Genomic DNA, 6118 nt, shown 5'->3' with positions numbered 1-6118 from the left:
CACCATCACTATCACTACCACCAGCAACATCAGTCATCACCATAACCCACTGTTACTACCACCATTATCACCACCACCATCACCACCGTCATCATCACTACCGTCACCGTCACCATCATTACCATCACCACCATTAACAACCAGTATTATCGCCACCATCACCACCAACACAATCAGTACCAACATCACCATCACCACCATTATCATCATTACCAGCACCATCATTATTACCTTGCAGAACCACAGACTGTCAGGGTTGGAAGAGTCCACGGGGATTTCCCTGTCTAAAAATTCTCATTTTAGGGCCGCCGTCGCCGCCTGGGCCCGCACCCCCAGCCGTAGGCCTAGAGCACGGTGCTATGGGAGGCGCGTGCCCGGGCCAGGCGCTCGGCGAGGCCGCTCCACCTCACACGCACACACAGACCCCGGCAGCAGGAACGCAGATGACACGCCCGAAACGTGGAAGCCACCCCCTCCCCGCCGCCGCTCCGAGTACAGCAGCAGCAGCCACAGCAGCAGCCCCCAGCGGCGCTGCACTGAACAAAGGTCATAGGAGCTGCGGCCCAGACGCCTGGGCTTGACCGCCGCGAAGGCCAACCCCGGGAAGGGGGGTATGTCCTGTTTTGTGGTTTTTCTTTCAGACGCTACTAAACGGTGTCGGGGATACTTCTGACTATTATGAAGGCCAAAAGGCCTGTTGACTGGGGCTGCTTTTAACCCTTTCCTATTTGTTGAGAATGCAGCCGTGTGACAGTAACTGAACTTTGGTCTAAAGTCTTTCCAAAAGGTCAAGGTTCACAAGAACATCTGCTCAAATTCATGACCACGGGGGATATGAAGACCCCAGACTTTGATGACCTCCTGGCAGCATTTGACATCCCAGATATGGTCGATCCTAAAGCAGCTACTGAGTCTGGACACAATGACCATGAAAAGCCACATGAAGCAGAACACTCATGGGGAGGATGATGCCCAGCACCACCATCTTCCAACGTGGGTGTCAGTGTTATCATCAAGAATGTTGGGAACATCCACTCCTCCGAGGGCAGGAGGAAAGACGGCCATAACCCCACCGGCAATGGCCTACATAATGGATTCCTCACAGCGTCCTCCCTCGACAGTCACAGTAAAGATGGAGTGAAGTCCTTGAAAGGAGATGTGCCTGCCCCTGAGGTGACTCTGAAAGGCTCGATGTTCAGTCAGTTTAGCCCGATCTCCAGTGCTGAAGAGTTTGATGATGATGAGAAGATGGAGGTGGATGACCCCCTGACAAGGAGGACGTGCTAAGCTGCAGGTCCAACCTGTTGACGGGGTCCGCTCCCTGGCAGGGCTACGATAAGCTGAAGGCACTCGGAGGGGAAAACTCCAGCAAAACGGGACTCTCTGTATCAGGCAATATGGAGAAAAACAAAGTTGTTAAGAGAGAAACAGAAGCCAATTCTATAAACCTGAGTGTTTGTGAACCTTTTAAAGTCAGAAAAGCAGAGGATAAATTGAAAGAATGCTGGAAAACAGAGTCCTGGATGGGAAGCCGAGCTCCAACAAGAATGACACCGGCCTCCCTGGCGTTGTGCAATGAAGACAAAGTCATCCTCCAAGCTCTGGTCCTGCGTTGCTGCCATCGCAGCTCTCAGCCCTAAAAAGGCAGCTTCAGACTCCTGCAAAGAACCAGTGGCCAATTCGAGGGAATCCTCCCTGTTACCAAAAGAAGCAAACGACAGTCGGAGTGCAGCCGACACGTCTCCTGAATCCCAGAATCTCATCGAGGGTACCCAAAAAAAAAAACACCCCTAAAGCAACCGGAGAGTCCCAGAAGCATCTCAAGTGAGAACAGCAGCAAGGGCTCCCCGTCCTCTCCTGCAGGGTCCACACCAGCAATTCCCAAAGTCCGCATAAAAACGATTAAGACATCTTCTGGGGAAATCAAGAGAACAGTGACCAGGTTATTGCCAGAAGTGGATGCTGACTCTGGGAAGAAACCTTCCGAGCAGATGGCGTCCCTGATGGCCTCTGTGACATCCATTCTTTCGTCTCCAGCATCAGCCGCTGTCCTTTCCTCTCCCCCCAGGGCGCCTCTCCAGTCCGTGGTCATGACCAACAGTTTCCCCTGCAGAGCTCACGCCCAAACAGGTCACAATCAAGCCTGTGGCTACTGTTTTCCTCCCAGTGTCCACTGTGAAGACGGCAGGATCCCAAATCATTAATTTGAAGCTCGCTAACACCACCACGGTGAAAGTCAGGGTCATATCTGCTGCCTCTGTCCAGAGCTCTAGCAGCGCCATCATTAAAGCCGCCAACGCCATCCAGCAGTAAATTGTCATGGTGCCGGCATCCAGCCTGGCCAACGTCAAACTCGTGCCAAAGACTGTGCACCTTGCCAACCTTAACCTTTTGCCTCAGGGTGCCCAGGCCACCTCTGAACTCCACCAAGTGCTAACCAAACCTCAGCAACAAATAAAGCAGGCAATAATCAATGCAGCAGCCTCTCAAACCCCCCAAAATGTGTCTTGAGTCCAGGTGATGTCGTCCTTGCAGAGTTCTGTGGTGGAAGCTTTCAACAAGGTGCTGAGCAGTGTCAATCCAGTCCCTGTTTACATCCCAAACCTCAGTCCTCCCACCAATGCAGGGATCACATTACCGATGCCTGGGTACAAGTGCTTGGAGTGTGGGGACTCCTTTGCACTTGAAAAGAGTCTGACTCAGTACTCCGACAGACAGAGCATGCACATGAAGTAACGTGCAACCATTGTACAAAGAACCTCGTTTTTTACAACAAATGCAGCCTCCTTTCCCATGCCCATGGGCATAAGGAGAAAGGGGTGGTAATGTAATGCTCCCACTTAATTTTAAAGCCAGTCCCAGCAGATCAAATGGTAGTTTCTCCATCAAGCAATACTTTCACTTCAACTTCCACTCTTCAGAGCCCTGTGGGAGCCGGCACACACACTCTCACAAAAATTCAGTCTGGCATAACTGGGACAGTCATATCAGCTCCTTCAAGCACTTCCATCACCCCAGCCATGCCCCTAGTTGAAGACCCCTCCGAACTGTGTAGATATAGTCTACAATGTTTGGAGTGTAATGAAGTCTTCTAGGACGAGACATCACTGGCTACACATTTCCAGCAGGCTGCAGATCCGAGTGGACAAAAGACTTGCACCATCTGCCAGATGCTGCTTCCTAACCGGTGCAGTTACACATCACACCAGAGAATCCATCAGCACAAATCTCCCTACACCTGCCCTGAGTGCGGGGCCTTCTGCAGGTCTGTGCATTTCCAGACCCATGTCACCAAGAACTGTCTGCACTACACAAGAAGAGTTGGTTTTCAATGTGTGCATTGCAATGTTGTGTACTCTGATGTGGCTGCTCTGAAGTCTCACATTCAAGGTTCTCACTGTGAAGTCTTCTACAAGTGTCCTATTTGTCCATTGGTGTTTAAGTCTGCCCCAAGCACACATTCCCACGCCTACCTTCAGCATCCTGGCATCAAGATAGGAGAACTAAAAATAATATATAAATGTTCCATGTGTGACACTGTGTTCACCCTGCAAACCCTGCTGTATCGCCACTTTGACCAACACATTGAAAACCAGAAGGCATCTGTTTTCAAGTGTCCAGACTGTTTTCTTTTATATGTACAGAAGCAACTTATAATGGACCATATCAAGTCTATGCATGGCACATTGAAAAGTATTGAAGGATCTCCAAATTTGGGGTTAAACCTGCCTTAGAGCATTAAGCCTGCAACTCAAAATTCAGCAAATCAGAACAAAGAGGACACCAAATCCATGACTGGGAAAGAGAAATTGGAAAAGAAATCTCCATCTATGGTGAAAAAATCAATGGAAACCAAGAAAGTGGCCAGTCCTGGGTGGACGTGTTGGGAGTGTGACCGCCTGTTCATGCAGAGGGATGTGTACATATCCCACGTGAGGAAGGAGCACGGGAAGCAAGTGAAGAAACACCCCTGTCGCCAGTGTGACAAGCCTTTCAGCTTGTCCCACAGCCTGTGCCGGCACAACCGGATCAAGCACAAAGGCATCAGGAAAGTGTACGCCTGCTCACACTGCCCAGACTCCAGACGTACCTTTACCAACCGGTTGATGCTGAAGAAGCACGTCCAGCTGATGCACCGCATCAAGGACCCTGACCTGAAAGAAATGAGACGACGCCACCAATGAAGAGGAAGCAGAAATAAAAGAAGACACCAAGGTCCCCAGTCCCAAATGGAAGCTGAAAAAACCGGTTCTGGCGTTCAGGCCTTCCAGAGGAGCCATCACTCAACCACTGAAAAAGCTGAACATCAATGTTTTTAAGGTCCACAAGTGTGCCGTGTGTGGCTTCTCCACCGAAAACCTGCTGCAGTTCCACAAACACACCCCTCAGCACAAATCGGATGGTTCTTCCTACCAGTGCCGGGAGTGTGGTCTCTGCTACACATCTCATATCTCTCTGTCCAGGCACTTCTTCATCGTACACAGGTTAAGGGAACCTCAGCCAGTGTCCAAGCAAAATGGGGCTGGGGAAGATAACCAACAGGAGAACAAACCCAGCCACGAGGATGAATCCCCCGATGGCACCGTGTCAGACAGAAAGTGCAAAGTGTGCGCAAAAACTGTTGAAACTGAAGCTGCCTTAAACACTCACATGCGGACACACGGCATGGCCTTCATCAAATCCAAAAGGATGAGCTCAGCCGAGAAATAGCCACAGATGCTCCATGGGGAAAATCCCTGTCCACATTGGAATAAAAAAAACATTTTTGTTACAAAAAGTTTGCAGTATAATAGAGTTAATAGTGTATGTTGCAATATATTCTCTTTCAACGTACCTTCCTTCAGCTCGTTGTATATATCCTCGATAAGTATTAAAACAGTATTTGAGTTTAAAAGAGTTTGTATATATTTAAATGAATAACTTTTTATACTCTTTGTTACATGTTTGTATCAGTATTTAGTGGAAAACCATCTGAGTTGTTTTGGGTTAGAATTTTTCTTTTTGTACCGTTTCTTTAAAACAGAGTTCTTAGTAACAGGGGCAGTTCCTGAATTCAAATAAACCATTTTGTATTTTTGGATTTTGAATGGGTTAACAAATTACAGGCTAAAATAATGCCTTTTTTAGTGTTTTTAATTTTTAGAATTCACTACATAAATTGTAAGTAATTGTGGGTCTCAACACTAGGAACTTTTAAGTGTCTTAGCACTTCCTCGATGGGCCTGCCCTGAGGGAGTGAGTTCACATTTGACACAACTGCACTCCAGTGTGGGCGTGCCTTTGTCTTCAGGTCACGCCAAAGGGTGTTTAAAGCAGCCTTGCAGGTCACTCCTTTCCCAGCCGTGGATAAAAACTGAAGCCAGGAATCTAATAAGGAATGCTGATTTCCTCAAATCCATTTTGAGGAATGGGGAACACTATTCAAAAGAAAAAAATGGGACTGGTTTTCTGGGCAGATCTGCAAGGCTGGCTTTAAGAGCACAAGGAGGGAAAATAATCAAAGGGCTGGACTACTATAAAAGTTACAAATACTTAGTTAGACCAATAGATTTATATAGTCAGGTTTTTGTCATGTAATTTATTAACTATTACAGAAACACAACTAAGAATATCAAGCATTTCTCTGGCTCTTGACAGAAAAAAAATCAGTTGACTTAACCCTTCACTGTCAAAAGAGTTAGTGTTTCTTGTTCTGGATGCTACTGCCAAACGTTCTGGTACTTAGAGTCGGGATGGACAACTTCAACCACCAACTTATCAATGCAGCCGCCTGTGTATTGCAATTGGCCGTTACCTTAAGCACTGAGCCACCCGGGTTTAGTTCAGCCATTTCAAGAGTATATTTAATGCTAGTAATTCTGCTTTATTAAAATGCAGCAGAGGTACTCTTCTGTCCCTTCTGTTTATAGTTCTCTGAGAGAGTTCTATTTTTTGGTTTTGTTTTGTGTTTTCTTTTGCATTTTATACCTTGTATTTATCCCTGAACATGTTTTGGGCTTTTTTTTTTTTTTAAGAAAAGGAATTCTTTTGTGTATATATAGATACTTGCATGATATACTGTAGTCAACGTTCAGTTCCTCGAAAGGTCTTGCTGCTGTCGGATGTTAAGCACTCCATC

General features: G+C 47.2%; 1 pseudogene; it reads left to right on the top strand.

Annotated features, from left to right (window-relative positions):
• Positions 1 to 819: 819 nt before the first annotated feature.
• LOC103246388 (zinc finger protein 532 pseudogene) lies at positions 820 to 4856 on the top strand (annotated as a pseudogene).
• Positions 4857 to 6118: the final 1262 nt, after the last annotated feature.

Source organism: Chlorocebus sabaeus, chromosome 27 (assembly GCF_047675955.1).
Source record: "Chlorocebus sabaeus isolate Y175 chromosome 27, mChlSab1.0.hap1, whole genome shotgun sequence".
Taxonomy (NCBI): Eukaryota; Metazoa; Chordata; class Mammalia; order Primates; family Cercopithecidae; genus Chlorocebus; species Chlorocebus sabaeus.
This window is presented reverse-complemented; position numbering and strand designations above follow the sequence as displayed.